We start from the raw sequence: 15,832 nt of genomic DNA on the forward strand, positions 1-15,832 counted from the left end.
CCATCTGTTCATGGCTGAGCTCCTGACAGGCAGACTGCAGGCTGTGAGAATAATTACCATCAGCACACCACGCTGGTTTGAAATGGTTTTAGCCTTTGACTGTACAGAGTGAGTGGCCTCCAAACATGGGAATAAGAGTGACAGGAGAGAGAAGGAGAATCTGCCTTGATGTCACCAAAACAGCTACTTCTTGTTAGCAAGAGATGGTCATCAATTTTAGGATTTTCATTTTTATTTTTCACTGGAATTACTGTCTCCCAAGGAAATGGTCCCCATGAAGAAGGTTGACAGCAAAGTCTGTGGATTATCCTAAATAACTGGGTCATGTTCAAATGTACTTTTTTTTTGTGCTCTGAGGAACACAAATGAAGTTCCATTTACTTTCGTTGTACTTGAGTGACGGCAGAAGTGGATATCTCAAAAGCTTGGCACATAAAGCCAACGATGCATGGTCAGACATCATGAGCGAGAAAGTGTCTTTTTTTGTAATGATTACATTTGTAATGAAATGACCCTTTGAATTTTTGGTGAACATATCACAAATTGACTGATAGACTCTGAACACCACCTACCTTTGCGTCTTTGCAAACCATATTTCACATATTTGCGTAAACCCTCAACTGCCTGCTATTCCTCAAACAGTAGTTTAACAGTATCCAGGCAGCAGCTTAGAGCAGGTAATGTTGTGTTTTCCTGTTTGGTGGCACTGTTGTGTCACTGATACTATGAATTAACACAGACAAAAGGATGAAGGTTTGGAACTCTGAAAATGAAGACGTGCCTGAAGCAGCGGATGCTGTGGATTATTTTTTGGTTCTAAGTTATGAATCAGATGATTGAGACGCAGAATTTAAGCATGATTATGACAGTGAGATTGATTACAAAATAGTGGACCGCTGTGTGCACAACCATGGTGCAATAACCACAAGACAGTGACTGTGATTTACGATTACTGTGTTACTTGTGTTGCTAAGTGCAAGTCACTGAGCATTTACATCAGCCAATGTGTACCACAGTACAAAATAAACATAAAATATAATACGATATGCTGGAAGATATCAATCATTTTACACATTTCAAACACTTTTTGGCATCTACAGTTTAAGTGATTGCAAAGAAGTTTAACAAGCAAAATTATTTGAATGTGTAAAATCCATGCATTTATTTCTTGAGGAGTCTTAGCATCTGCATTTGCAGCTTTCACGGCTGCAGTCTTGAGAATATCCTGACTCGGTTGCATCGCAGTATGGTTCGGAAATCTGTGTGGAAGTGACGTACGCTCACTGCTACATGTGAGTGAGTAAAGGTTGCATAAAAAGTGATCGGGTCTGACCTGCCATCACTTCATGATCATCTACAGTTCTGAGAAATTTCAGTCAATAAAAGCAAACACCCAGTTGACACATTGTTCTCACTTCCACTTTTTGTAAAACGCTACCATTCAAGTTTAAGACAGTTTGCTTTCATAATTCATCGGACTGAACATCACATGAATTTTACTGCACCTCTCAGATTTTTTAAAAGTGTCAAATAATTTGTTTCATTATTATTTTCTGTCTTCTCTCTTTTGGGTCATTGTATCACTGTTTATTATCCACCCAAGTTAACAGTGCCTGGGCACAAGATTGTCAACTATCAGAATACGCTGAATTAAACAGTCTGCAGCCATGTTAGCAGCTCTGTGAGGCTGTACTGAGGCACAGCGGTGCTTTGAGCTAAATGCTAATGTCAGCATGCTGATGTTTAGCATGTTCACCATCTTAGTTTAGAGTGTTAGAATTCTAACATTTGTTAATTTGCACCAAACACAAAGTACAGCTGAGGCTGATGGGAATGCCATTAGTTTTCGAGGTATTTGGTCAAAAACGAAAAATTTTGACGTAATGATGGTGCTAGATAAAAAGTCTGGGGATCACCAAACATATAACAAATTATTGGGAGGGGGACACAAATGTCTGCACCAAATTTCATGGCATTCCATCCAATGTTTGTCAAGACATTTCACTTACAACCACAAGTCATTGAGATACATCATCTGAGAACTATGAATGTCTGGAGAAAATTTCATGGAAATCCGTCCAATAGTTGTTGAGATATTTTAGTCTGGACCAAAGTGGTGCACTGACCGACCACAGTTCCCGGAGCCACGCTGCTAGATGGCTAAAAGTGACAGTTTAATGTTAACACAGTTAATACAGTTTTAAATACAGTCTAATGTTACCCATATTGCCCATATTTACTTCCTTTCGGTTTATTCCATTCCACTCCATGACGTGCTGGCCAAACAAAGGAGCACCTTCAGCGGAAGACTCATCCCCCCACAATGCACCACAGAGCGCCACAGGAAGTCATTCTTGCCTGTGACCATCAAACTCTTTAACTCCTCCCCCTAAGTGTCAGTCTGTATGACCCTGAGTCATTAAACTGGACATTGATCATTAACATCACTGCAATACTTGAAATAATTATGCAATATTCTCTGTTTTCAGTTTAATTTATTAATTTTATTTATTCATACTTCTATTACTGCAATATCCTCCGTCTCATAATCATCTTAATAAACTACACTTAACTTGACAGTTCATGCACTATTACTTATTACTATATTATTACATTGTATTATTATACCGTACATACTTATCATCAACCAGTAATCCACTCTGTACTTTACACTTATTTTAATTTTATACTTATATCCACTTGGTACTTAATTTATCTTGCCTGTATTATAGTGTATTATATTTTTTGCTCAGTACTTCTATCCCTGTGTGCACTGACGTGACAGTGAGCAGCTGTAACAAAAGAATTTCCCCTCGGGGATCAATAAAGTATTTCTGATTCTGATTCAGATTTTCCTCTTCCTTTTTGAACAGCACATCATATATTGTGATTTTATGCAGCACTCAAAAAATATATTATGCAACCTCAACAACATCAAAAGTGCTTAGAAGATTATTTATCGTTCTGTCAAGATGTCATGCAGCCTGTAAACTCTAAGGTTGAACATTCGGAGTTACTGCACAAACATGGAGCGGCTCCCAGTATTCTTCACATCAGCATTTCATTCAAAATGCATCTCCACTTGATTGCATAACAACGGGTCATTTTTGCAGTCTCCAGCCGTCGTGACCTCACGCCCTCACGAAGCCATTAGCAATCTTCCAGAGCACTGTGAGCTGAACATTCAGGCTGAAGGACAATAGTGGGGTTACTGAGTTCCTGTTTATATCTGTGAACTACATATGACCAGCTGAGCCTGTTGTTCATCCCAGAGCTGCAGAAGGCACAAACATGAGCTCAAGTAATAAAAGTACCATGTAGAAAATACCATGTGGATATTTTAGAGACACTGAAATATTGTGTTTAGTAAGAGAAAACGTATTATCAGAATTTCAAGATGCTCAATTTTTCTATCACAATTAAGAATATTTGATACAGTACTTGGCCAAAAGCATGTGGACACCATCCCGAACATTACGTCATATTTGACAGCTGAACATGTGATTCCGACACCATGGGCATTAATGTGTTGCTCTAACAGCCTCCACTCTTCTGGGTTCACTCTTTCCAGCAGATTTTGTAACCTCTCTGCAGGGATTTGCTCCCATTCAGCCACAAGATCGTCAGTGAGGTCCAACACTGATGTTGGTGAAAAGGTCTGGCTCGCAGTTGGCGTCCCAGTTCATCCCAAAGGTGTTGGATGGGGCTGAGATCAGGGCTCATGTTGGAACAGGAAAGGGACAAACACAAACTGTTGACACAAAGTTGGAAGAACACTGTTGTCTAAAATATTAGTGCATGCTGGGGCAGTAAGATTTCCCCTCACTGGAAATAAAGACAGTCCCAGACCAAAAGTAGACTAAATGAAGATAACATGATAGGTAACACTGAAGCAGCACTCTAAAACTGCTCCAAACGGTTTTTTATTGCAAACATATTCAGCCCTCAGGCTCTTTGTTTGACCTCATATGGAAATCAGTGGCATATATGAAAGAACACACCATTAGAACATTTTCTCAGCAGCACAACGAAGCGGCTCTTAATCTTGGAAAATTGATTATGACATGAAAACAATGTCTTGTACTCAATGAACTGCTGTTCATAAAGCTAAATGTTTCAGCAATGCTTCAACAGGGGGCGCCAAACTGTAGTTATTGATTGGGCTGAATGAAAAGTCCTGGGCTGACATTGTTTCAAACAAAAAAGAAACTATTTGTGTCATTGCAGTGGGATCTGTGCTCTATGAAGCAATAACTTGACCAGCAGCCGGATCAGTAGCTCTGAGTACGGTGCTAGTCCTGCCATGGACGGGGCCTCTGTTTCCTGTTTTTCTTTTGCTCCCAACTCTGACCTGGATGTTTGTTGTCATTTTTCCCGTGGAATTTCCCTGACCCCGGGGGCCAAGTGGCTGACCACTGCACTACCCAGCTGTACGGACAGGACGGCATGAGAGGAAGACAGCGGGACGTCCATCTGACTGCTGCAATTCTCTCGCACATCACATAAGCTTCTTATGTAAAGCAGAAAACACTGTGTAATCTCTCTGTGTCACTCCCTGTCTCTGTGTCTGTGTCTGAGCTGATGTCAACACTACTACTAGCCTACTACTACTACTACTACTACTTACTTCATTACTCTCGGTTCTCCCTCGTTCTTCATCTACTTCATTAACAAATCAGTGAGACTTCCAGTGTCACAACATTTAGCTTTTCCCCGTTACAGCAGGAAATATAATGTTTTCCCTGCCCTTTTCTCCCTCAGCAGTCAGGTTCAGATATTATCAATCATACTGATAAGGTGTCACTTGTGTCCTGAGACTGAGCTAAAGCCCCCTGCCTCGCCTTGAAGGCTACGCCCACAATTATCAGTACACCCAAAACATCATAAAACATTTTAAAAATCTGATTTCAGGCAGTCAAAGGGTTTTCCTTGTGATGTCAGAAACGTTGCATATTCCAGCTGTAAACTGCATGAGTGTCATTCCTTGAGTCAGCTGTGCGTTCCCTGCTGTGTGCTGCTGTTTCCATTTGTTATATTCCTTCTGAAAGTGACAGGGCAGTCCAGACCGCGTGGCACGTTCCCTCCGTGAACACATCACACTCAGGCATGCGTCTGCTGAATATTTGAACTCTTCATATACCTTGTTTGTCCGTTTCCAGTATTGTGGTCTGATTTTTGTTGTCCTACCAAAGTCTTTTTTTTTTATATTTTATAGGGACTCTTGACCTGACTTTAAATCCTTTATTAGATTCAACTTTGGGGGTGGAAGTGGTTCTCTATCTCAAGTACCATGTGTTCTAGTTTGCTGTGTTACTTTTTAATACATCATCTCCCTGATGCAACTAGTGTCATCTTTCAGTTCCCTTTTAGGCTTTGACCTGAGGTCAAATTCTGCACATAATGTATGTGTTAGACAAGAATACTGTCATGGATCCAGCATTGCAAATGTGTGCAGCCGAGTACAAGCTTACAAGTTAGCAGTGGTGGAAAGTAACTAAGTACTTTTACTCCAGTACTGTACTTTAAAGTATTTCTTTTTCTGCTACTTTGTACTTCTACTCCACTACATTTCAGAGGGAAATATTTATTTAGTTATTATTAATCTGACTGCTGGAGTTACTGGTTACTTTGCATATTAAGATGTGTACATACAAAAACATACTGCATGATAACCATATAAAATACAACACATTGTCAAAGATTAAATCCCAGCATTTTTGGATTGTGGCCCCTTCCAAAAAAAAGCAGTGTTCTTGTCAGATTTCAGTTTTCAGATGTCTATGAGTTGTTAGCATTTCCACCAAAGTGACATTTCTCTTCTGAACTTCTCATGCGGTGTCATTAAAATGACTCTTCAAACTGTCCAATATTTCACAACAAAAAACACAAACGTTAGGGAAGTGTAAAAAAAATGGGGGGGGGGGAACCCCAGTTTGGGAACCACAGGACTAAAACTAGCTCCACCTCGAGCAGCTGCAACAGTAAAATGTTGCTTACACATGATTGCATCAGTATTAATAATGTCATATATAATAATATATCAATCACAGGGGACAACTTCTACTTTTGGTACCTAAAGTACATTTTAATGAAAGTACTTCTGTACGGAGTCTGAATGCAGGGCCAAGACTTGTCATGGAGTACTTTTAAATTGTTGCATTGCTAAGTAGCCTACTGCTTCCACCACTGCAGGTTGGACTGTGTATTCATTGGCCATGCAGTCGAAACTGTTTAACGCAACGTGTGTGAATTGGGAAGTTGCATAATCAACAACACTGTACTGTAAACGAGAGCAATATCTCAATATTTTATCTTAGTTTTTCATTTCAGCAATTACTTTATTGATCATCAGAGCAAGATGAAGCATTTAAGCAGCCCTACTTTAAAGATAAATAGCGATAATTATTAGGTATTTGCTGAGTCAGTAAATTGTACATACCTTTTTTTTTGTATATATCTGAAAATATAGTTGCCTACTTACTTCTTATTATGCCTTTTACACATCTTACTAATCTTTATCTCCATTTTGTCTTCACATGTAATTGTTTTATTTATTTGTTTAAGGTACAGCCCTTTGGATGCATTTCTTGTATGAGAGGTGTTCAAATAAATACTGAACCAACTCTGCATGTGTTGGACTCTCTGGCTTCTCCTCCACTACTTTCAATTTTGAGCCAAAATAAAATCATCTCATGCACGAGCCGTGGATTACTTTCAGTCTCCCAGCCAAGCTGTTTCCTTCACACTGACGTAACATGACGTAGCCTAACGCACATACAGAAGAAACTGGAAATAGTGAAAAGGTATAAAATAGAATCTGTACGTCCTCTAAAGTAAATGTCTGTGCATGTGTAGCTGCTCTGCCTCATGCGCCACACTGACTGTATCCGACACTGTACGTCACCATTCCGCTCACTGTAAACATAGTGTTCCTCCGCCGTGAACAGATAAAGTAGGGCGGCGGGGCTCGCACAGCATCGCTCATGTAGCACCGAGGGAAAGTAAAGCGTCACATTTTGAATCACGCATTTACAACATGAAACATCTATCGACCTAAACTGAGCGAAGAATGATGTTATGTTTTGAAAAATAACAGAATTTGGCCGCTATTATCTGCTCTGCTGGGTAAATGTACAACTTAAATATCTTCTCTAGGGGTCTACATGATGACATTGAGTTGTTTATAATTTTTGTATTTAAATTTCCATAATTGATTAAATAATTGTTTTTTTTTAAACTGTACAAAATGTTTTTATTGCTTGGAGCAGGCTATAACGTAGCTTACAATAATGAAACGACCGTGCCAGCTGTAAGCTCTGATTTGCAGTCGGTTAATATTAAAAAAGCAGATAAAGTCGTTGCTCTCAAAACATGACAAGCGGAGGGATACAAACCCTTAACACATGATGTCGCCATCAGCCCTTCCTACTTCACCGCTCACCTTCCACCAACTCCGCGCTGACGATTTGATTGGTCGAAGCAGCGCGCACAGCTCGAGCCCATTGGCCGCGCTCCTGTCAATCATAAAGCAATGCCACAGGATAGATTAGGCACCATTTGCCATAACTAAATAGTTACCTTGTACATCAAGTAGGAAGATTTTGTAATTGGTATCGCACCGCGGTCGGCGGAGAGTTACTGTTTGTCTTCGTTAAAACCTTCCGTCCGTTTTGAATGCAACAAAGTGTGACGCTTGAATCTCCCGTCTCATCAAACAGATGTGGATACACTGCTCGGGTAAGTCACTCTTCGCCAGCTTGTATCCGCATTTCACGTTTGCCACATATTTAGCCTCTTCCTGTGCTCGGTCCGCCTGCCAGCTGTGCGCCCGGACGCTGCGGGGCCGGTGTTGGAGTGTTGTGGTTGTGGTAACTCCGACGAGGCTCTGCACGGTGCTCCCTACGAAGCCTCAGTCTCCCTCAGTGTTTTGTGTCAAGGGCACGCGGGGCTTCATGCAGTTTGCTAAGTTATCATCAGTATTGCACTTAAAGCTTCATCTCCACTGTCTGCTGGCACGTTTCGTTCCCGCAGCCCTTCTGTAAATAACATCTCGCAGCCGGCGGGGCTGAGCTCCATTAGGAGCTGTCAGAAACGATTTACGACAAGTGTCAGCCTGGGTTTGACGCGATTTCTCTTCATTTCTGCACATGGATTTCATCTCTGAGAAAAGCACGTTTAGTTTATTGGCAACTTTTATCGCGCCATCAATTTGGTTTACGCGTTAAATGACAGGTTTACACCGCAGCGAGAAGTGGGCAGAGAAAGAGAGGGAACGCTGTCATTGCCTCAAGAAACCTGTAGTGATTGGTGTAATTGTGTTCCTTTTTATAAAAGAAACATAGTGGATGGTTTTCCTCATATCCTTTAAGCTATTGTGTCTGTCGAATAATTTTATGTCTCTTTCATGAGTCCATTTCCGACAATTGTGCTCTCATTGCTGTGCGTAATTGCTTTTCTCCCGGGAGAGAGTGCCATCAAACTTCTAATTTCCTCCTCAAACCCGGAAACCATTTTGCTCGTGGAAGCAGCCGTGTAATGATGGCATCAATAAACCCGAATAAAACTCCTGTCAAGTTAACTCTGAGATTTTATGGAATGATAAATGTCCTCTCTGTCAGTTTTTCCACATCCAGCATTGGTTTGGCAGGATCTCAGAGAGACAGGTGACTGGGATTAGAGGGCAACAAGACAATGAGAATATGTCTCTGGAGATAAGTCTCTCATGTTATCTATTACATCATTATCTAGTGCAGCAGAGGGATGTACTGCAACACGGACAGATGAGCGTTTCCGCAGCGCCTGCAGGTAAAGTCCAGGTTGCCAAAAAGGTGTCACAAGATCCCGAGGGAGACAGTCCAGATAAGGGTGCTGTGCAGTGCTGGTGAGCGTCCCAGCAGTCATAGGAGAGCAGATTAGTGGTTCTTTGTGAGTCTTTGGCAGTAGGACGCGTGCGACTCAGAGGCTCAATGTAACCGCAGATGAGTGTTTGTCCAGATAAGACAAGTAATATGCAGGTGTGAACTGGCTGACGGGATGGACAATAGACAGGGGAGTCTCAGTTTTGGCAGGGTGGCTGCATGTTTCAGGAGAAGGTTGCAGCCTTGAGTCCAGTAAATATACCGTAACACACCAATGTGTCCTGCAGAATTGCTCCTGAATCTCTCGGTGCAAGCAGAGCTCCAAATACCCAAACTGTAAATATTGATTGAAGAATGAACTAATTATGATTCAAGATTCCTATGTTAAGATAAAAAGTGACGTTGCATTCCAGAAAGTAACAAATTAGAGGTCTGAAGTGAAATCAGAACCGTCTCCTATAGTCAGAACATGGTCCAGAGAAATCTAGACTTGGCACCGTCGGACCTTTTCCTTCAGTCATCTCTCTGCTTTCTTTTGGTTTGAAGCTCAGAATCTTTAAACTGATGCCTGTTTGAAAGTTTGCCACGTTTGAAGCGACCTGCACTTAGAAGTTGCACAAACACTACCGGTTCAATTTCAGCTTCACAATAAATACTCGTGAGTTTTGTCAAATTTCTCTCCATGGAGGCAGGTTTATATCAGGGCCTTTTTTTTTTTTTGGTTTGTTTTTTCTGTCAGAGGTGTGAGCGAGCGTGGGTTTTGGATGACAAACAAAGAAACGCTCTGTTGTTTCTGACGTTGTCAAGATGTCAGAGCTAATGGGATCTCTGATACCTCTCTCCTTACATTACATTCATGCGGCAGAGTCTCTCTCTTAAGTCTCTGGAGGGCTCGCCCCTTCACTCATTTACTCACATGGGAACACAATCCATAAATTGAACAAAATATTGTAACCAGACTTGTTCAGTGAAAAGGGGCTTAAGCTGCAGATAACTTATGGGCTCAGCTCCAGTAATGGGCTTTTGTGTCCCTGAGAACTGTGACTGCAGGCGAAGCTGTACGCCGCGCTCGTCTACAGACTAAAGCTCCCTGCCAGTACTAAACTTAAGGAGACAGTTTTTATAGTGAGAATAATCTTGGAATTAATTCTCCTGAACATCCTTCCAAATTCAGAGTCAGAGTTTGTGAGGAAACTAGACTGGGTTTTGGTTTTTCTTACTGAAGCTCAGCCATGTGCTCCATCATGTGCTCTGTTGGCTATAGTCAAAACACAGTGTGTGTGTGTGGGGACCAACCCCTCCTCTCCCTCCTTGCTCCTGTTAATTTGAGGAAGTACAATCATTCTCTCCTGCTGCAGCTTCCTGCTGAATTGCAAACACAGGCAGTCAGCTGCCGCGCTCTTCAGGCAGTGCAGAGAGCGTCAGTGTCCGTCAGAGGCACGATGAAGCGACTGGGTGAGCTCAAGTGTAGTTTCTTGTGTGTAACAGCATGTAAAAGTTCGGTTTGAGGTCTTTTAGCATGCGTGCCTGAATGTACGAACATCTGTAATCGCACCAGTGTTCACGCTGCAACTAACGACTATTTTCATTGTCGTTTTAATCTGTTTTTCCCATTTAATCGAATACATTTTTCTTATTATTGTCATCCCTGGTGTTTATTTTATTATATTTTACTGATTTTGATGTATTTTAAACATTTTATTCTATTTTCCATTTTTTTTGCCTGAGCACTTAGGCCATGTTGACCTCAAAGTACCAAAGCCAACATGGCCAACATGGATGACAAGGCTTTTTAAACTCCATCTGCTGAGGAAGATCATGTAAGATCGAAAGCTCCAGAACTCCAGGTAGCCATTTAGCAAACACGTAATCTATCTGATAAAAAAGGATTAAGTTGTCTTTGAGTCTTACTTTTTAAATTATTAATGGGTTTTGTTACTAAACTAAATGTAAATAGAATTGATAAGAAAATGATTGACTTATAATATGCAGATTTGATTAGCCCTGAAACGATTAGTCCATGAATTGATTAGTTGATCGACAGAAAATGAATCTACAAAAGTTATGGTAATTTATTATTTCTTTAAGACATTCATCAATCATTTATCAACAATGCCAAAATATTCTCTGCTTCCAGCTTCTCAAATGTGAGAAGCTGCTTTCCTCTGGTTTTGTATCATTGTAAATTGAATATCTTTGGTGTTTTTGGTCAAAATTAGTGATTTTAAGACATCACCTTGGACTCTAGGAACATGTGATGGACATTTTCACAATTTATTCTTTTTATTATTCTATTCAATATATTATGACATTTATAGATTAAACAATAAAATGCTACCTAACACCAGCCCTAAATATTGCTGCTGGTTTTGTGAAAGCTGAGACACTAGAGTGGAGATGGTCTGTGGGGAATAGAATAAGGTCCAAACCATGCATTTGAATTAAACTGAAGAGCAAGTTAGCAGCGACACATTCGTTTCCTGACAGATTTTCCAGAGCTCTTCATTATTCAAGACCCTCTAGACTTTCACAGTGGAACACGGGACTTTTGGCGTGCGCTGTAATTTTAACTGGGGTCTAATTTTCACTAATCAGTTTGTTTGTTGGCCAGGCTGAGTATTGACGGGCTTTAATCAGCGCTGATGCCCAGTCTGCATTAGCCAGTGAGAGCAGAAAATGACATCAGCACACTGTGGAAGTTAAAAGTTAGTTTTCTAACAGCAAGTAACAGGAACAGAAAGGAAGGAAGAAAAGTGGTAAATTTTCTTGCTCAATAGAGGTGAGCTGAGCTACTGTAGCCACCGTGTTGTGGAGGGCGAGCCTCCTGCCACCTCAGTGATTTGTCCGTCTACCTTTTCAACTCGGCCTCACACCTTGTACAATAGAACAGCCTTAGTGGACATGTGTTTTCCGTGTGCTCGCCGGCAGCTGACCCATGCTCTCGTCCCACGACGGCAGAAAAACCCTTTTTGTAAGCGGGGTTAGACAAGCACGCCCCTTTCATTGCTGTCAAACTAAAAGCCTCACACCACAAGACGTGCACCTTTTCAAAAGGACGGAGCATTTCAGCAGAAAGGAGCAATTACTACCTGCTCTGGCCGTGTTGCTTTCATGGCCTCTTTTGTGTGCTGATTCCAGGGCAGATTTTGTCCACGGCTGTTCCCACGCTGAGCGAGGAGAACAGGAAGAACTCAGCCGCGCAGCAGGCCTCTGCCTTCTGCTATTATGGCTATGATTCAATCATCACAGGGCAGCGCTTTACCCCAGCACACTGAAAGAGGGAAAGAAATGTCCTCACTCCATCTCCGTTAATGGAACTTAAAGCCAAAGGTGTTTTTGTACAAAGAGGAGACCATCAGCCACTTAATGTGGGAAGTAGCAGTAGCAAGCCTCACCTCCACAAGCCACTCTCCCCCTACTGCGCTTTCAAAATGGCCTCCCTTCTGTGCTTGCAGCAAGAGAAGCACCACGCAGGGTGGAGGAACCAGACCGGGCGGGATTGGCCTCTCCTGGTGCTGCTCTACACACCTACTGTTTGTTTTCTTTGGCCTGAACCGGAGTGGAAAAGTTCAGCGTGTTACAGTTTTGGATTTCATTCATTTTCAGTCTCACGTGCCCAAATTAGAGACAAAAAGTCACATGACATCACAGTTTGTGGTTTCTCACGTTCAGCACTGCAAAAATGTAGTAAGACATTTTTTTAATGGCAGTGTGGATGGATTGGTACTAAATGCTGCATCAGCCAGGAATTACCTTGTTCTCTTTGAGTAACTGTCAAAGTGAATTGACAGCAAAGCTTAAAATATATCATGTTTAATGGTAAAAAATGTGTTTGATAATAAGTATTTGTCAAACTGCTATTTCCAAGGTCAAGAATGAACTTTAGGCTCAAATGATTAATAATTTGGAAATTAGGCATTTATCAAAAAAAGATACCAAACATTTGTATCTTCTAGCTTCTGCATTTTGCTTTTCTTATTCTTATGATTAACTAAATCTCGATTTTGAAAAAATTCAAATACACAATTAGAAGATGACTGCCCTGGGAACATGCAGTAGGCTTTTGTTTTCTGACATTTTAGAGACTAAACAGTAAATCGATTGATGAAAAAAATAATCTATAGAGCAGATAATGAAAATACTAATCAGTTGCAAGCATGGATGTAATTGTTTTTTAGCTACGACACACTCCCCAAATGTTGCTAATTATTGGAAGGAAACCTAAACAGTTTAAGAAATCGGGGAGAGCTGAAATGCATTTGATTCCTGTATTTCTGGCTAAGCATGAACCTGCTTTGCTCGGCTGTAATTTACCAGCTTTTATTTTCACACCAGCTGGGAACACTTCTGAGCATAAACCCCGTCCAGTCTCTGCTTATTCGGGCCATTTTTATGTGCTAGGCTTTCAAAGCACAAGAACCTGCTCTATTAAATGTCAATATCCACCTCAGTCTACCATGAAACGGTATGAAACAACATACTCCCAAAGCCCCTTGGTTTGGGGTTGCTTCCTGTTGGTATATCACATTGCTTGGAAGAGGACAGAGAGTTGTATTATCAGGGGTCTCAGTTAAGTCAGTTGGTTTTACCCAGTTTTGAACGCCATCAGTCTCACCTTCCTAAAAGCACCGAACCAAAGGCATAAAGTGCTCCAAATTTCAAATAAACCACTACGTACATGCATATAGGGCTCAGTACTGAGCCTCGAAAATTGTTCTGACTGCAGAGGGATGGGGGATGTTTTTATGTGGCTGCTTTGTGTTAAGAAAGCTAAGTATGGTTATTTTTTTAAATGTAAAAAAAAAAAAGCTTTTAAAATTTTAATATAATGTTTTCTTCAAACCAAGGCATGAAAAAAAGATATTTGTACCAAACTTCTGGTATCGTATTTGCATTGTACCGAAATATTTTAGACCTGAAACAATTAGTTGATTAATCGATATGACGGTAAATAGAATTTTTGCATTTGATATTTGGGGGCACAAGCAATTTAAAGACAGAAACTTTTCAGCACCACATTTTTCACTATTTGGTGACATTTTATAGACCAAATATTTGATTTTTTTAAAATTGATTTATCAAGAAAACAGTCTGCAGATTAATTGTTAATGAAAATAGTCAATAGTTGCAGCCCTAAAAAAAAATCCAAGATACCCAGCATGGTGTAATTGTTAAGTCATTGTAGCCTGTTTGGAGCTATTTGCCAACATGTCCTCCCTGCTCTGACCCTCGGGGCCGAAGTGAAGGATTAGGGTCCAGAGGACAACAAACCGCCTTACTTACACAGGACTAATCCCTGTCTTCCAGCAGGCTCTTAATTGAGCCATCATCAGCTGCTGATCTACGGGTTATACATCAATTAAGATAATGAGCACATAGAGAGGAGAGAAGGGGGGGGGGGTCTTCAGTCCAGAGGGCAGGGAGGTGATCAGACCCACCCCGAGGAGGAGGAGGAGGGCAGAAGTATGTGTGTTTCTGTGAAGTGGTAGCTTAGTGAGTGGAGTGTTGATTATGGTGCAGGATGGAGGCTACTTCAGGCAGCCTGATGGTGGTTTGTTGTTAGTTTAGCTGTGTTTGTGTTGGACAGGCTGCAGTCTCGGGGAGCGTCTCAGCTGCTGCTGGACAGTCTGGAGGCTCGCTGGGTGATTTCTCTATCACACACATTTTTAGCTGATGTTGAACCTTCACATGTGTTATTATTGCTGCTATACCTCCTTCTGGTTGGGTACTAATTATATTAGCAGAGAAATGTACAAAGTAATGAGATCTGTGATATCTTCATATCTGTCACAAAGTTACATCAAGCAAAGGATTAGGGCTGCAACCATAAACTGTTAGTTTTATATTCATTTATTAATTGTTTAGTGAGTAAAATGGCAGAAAATGGGGAAAGAAATGCCCACGACAAGTTCCCGGAGCCCAAAATGACATCTTCAAATGCCTTTTGTCCAATCAACAGTCCATATCCCCAAAAATTCAGTTTACAAAAATATAAAGCAAAGAACTAATTCTCAGATTTGAGAGGCTGAAGAATGGCATTTTTGATGATAAATGATTAATCATTCATCAAATTTCTTGTAGATACATTTTCTGTCAATTAATCTTCTTTCAGCCTATACCTGGACGGGCAATGATTCATTCATTGTATTTATTAGATTTGATTAGAATGCCCAGGTAACGGTGATGACATAATGATTGTACCTTGTATGATTTCACAAATCTGTTGTCAAATTCTAATCAAAATCACCAGAATCTATTAATAACTTTGTGTGTTTGAGATCTTAAACCATTTAGGAAATACTGTTTGAAAATAGTAATTTTTCTACTGCAGTTAAATGAGATGACGACAGTACGAGCCAAATTATTCAACATTATTTTCTGATCTTATTGTCAGTACTGTCATATCAATATCAATACTTTGAGGATTTTTGTCCTATTAATTTATTCTTGAAATCTTTTTGATACACATATTAAACATTCGGTGTCTGGTAGTTTTTTTTTTCTTTTGGAAACTTTGTCTGCAGCAAAGAAGTGATGCAATAGATGTTGGAAATAAGCAGAAGAAGAACTGCAGGTAGCAGTCTCTCAAGAGACAAAGAGAAAGAGCACCAATTACAGAAACCTAAACTTCATCAAAAGAAAATCCCAGATCCACCCACGCTGTTTGATTGACAGGTGATCTCTGGAAGTGCAGGGTAGCTGCAGTGAGTGCTGAGCGACGGAGATGGAGACAAAATTAAAACGCAACCTTGTAGATTACCACTTGAAATTAAATTTATTAAGCTTATTTGTCTTTGCCGAAAGCTTTTGAGGAAATTAATGATTGAGTCTTAAAAGCACATTGTGCAAACTAATCAGATTTTTGTCTGTAAGGAGGATGTGTTTAAGAATAGCATCTGGCCCCTGAGAGTTACTAAGTTGGTTTATTTAAATAACAGTCAGTGAGGGTTGGAAAGGGAATCGTCAGATAGCCT

The 15,832-nt window shown here is 40.6% G+C and overlaps 1 protein-coding gene and 1 long non-coding RNA gene across 17 annotated transcripts in view; one reads left to right on the forward strand and one right to left on the reverse strand.

Moving 5' to 3' along the window:
* Window positions 1-2,941: 2,941 nt before the first annotated feature.
* Window positions 2,942-7,756, reverse strand: LOC122881845. The gene is made up of 2 exons (XR_006379252.1): window positions 7,620-7,756; window positions 2,942-7,514 (listed from the first exon to the last, which is right to left on the reverse strand). It is a non-coding gene; the product is annotated as an uncharacterized LOC122881845 (long non-coding RNA).
* mef2d (myocyte enhancer factor 2d) overlaps window positions 7,605-15,832 on the forward strand; it is a 102,012-nt gene continuing 93,784 nt past the window's right edge. For 15 of the 16 annotated variants that reach the window (XM_044208493.1, XM_044208500.1, XM_044208505.1 and 12 more), the window contains exon 1: window positions 7,605-7,737. The gene's annotated coding sequence lies outside the window, so the exon portion shown is untranslated. Of the gene's footprint in view, window positions 7,738-10,216; window positions 10,314-15,832 lie in introns of all 16 variants that reach the window. The other variant, XM_044208490.1, reaches the window with a different exon arrangement.

The sequence above is a fragment of the Siniperca chuatsi genome, linkage group LG9, assembly GCF_020085105.1.
Source record: "Siniperca chuatsi isolate FFG_IHB_CAS linkage group LG9, ASM2008510v1, whole genome shotgun sequence".
Classification (NCBI taxonomy): domain Eukaryota; kingdom Metazoa; phylum Chordata; class Actinopteri; order Centrarchiformes; family Sinipercidae; genus Siniperca; species Siniperca chuatsi.